Source organism: Plasmopara halstedii (assembly GCF_900000015.1).
Source record: "Plasmopara halstedii genome assembly, contig: Scaffold_2386, whole genome shotgun sequence".
In the NCBI taxonomy this organism is placed as follows: Eukaryota; Oomycota; class Peronosporomycetes; order Peronosporales; family Peronosporaceae; genus Plasmopara; species Plasmopara halstedii.
In genome coordinates, this window is record NW_020189293.1 from 1,902,000 (window position 1) to 1,902,784 (window position 785).

A 785-nucleotide genomic window follows, 5' to 3' on the forward strand; every position below is an offset into this window, starting at 1 on the left:
CTACTTCGGTCAAAGCTGCGTTTCCCTCCTGGGCGGAGCTGACATTGCAGCTCTCATGAGTATTCTCGCCGCCTAACCAGGCATATCGCGTGCGAGTGCGTTTCCTTGCCGGCCGACAGGGCAACAAGGAATCGGTGGACATTGTCCAGGAGATGCGTACTCTTTTTGCCGGGATGGCAGCAGATCCCCATCCTGAGGCGGTCACAGTGACCGTGCTTATGGAAGGTCTTCGTACTGGTGTGGCCAGAATGGAAGTCTTTCGTGTGCGTCCATCTTCATTTGAAGAGGCGGTGAATGTGGCATTGATGCCGAATTCAATTTCAAGTCGGCACCACTTCTCCAACAGCTCGTCGAGCGGGACTGTGCCCATGGATCTCAGATATGCTGACGACGAGGGAGCAGAGCTCCGTGCAGCCGGGTAGCGCACAAACCTCCGACGGTGTTTTGTCTGTGGAGACACCCGTCACCATCGGAACAGTTGCCCCCGGCGCAAGGCGCGTCAAGGTTCGTCAAACCATCGCCCCATTTCCTACCAGTCTGGTTCGTCGCGGGGAAACGACACCACCTAGTAGGCGCGGGGCGACCTACTGGGGAGAACTAAGTTCTGTTGAGCCTCAGGGAGACATAGGTCAGCAGGGCCCAGCCCCGAAGAGCTCCGTGCTCTTGAACACGGAACGTGTATGCAATCCGGTCTTGCTGGTCGTGGACGCGACCGTAAAGGGCTTTTAGAAGCCATGGAAGATCCTCATCGATTCCGGGGCGTCGGGCAATTATGCTCGACGCTC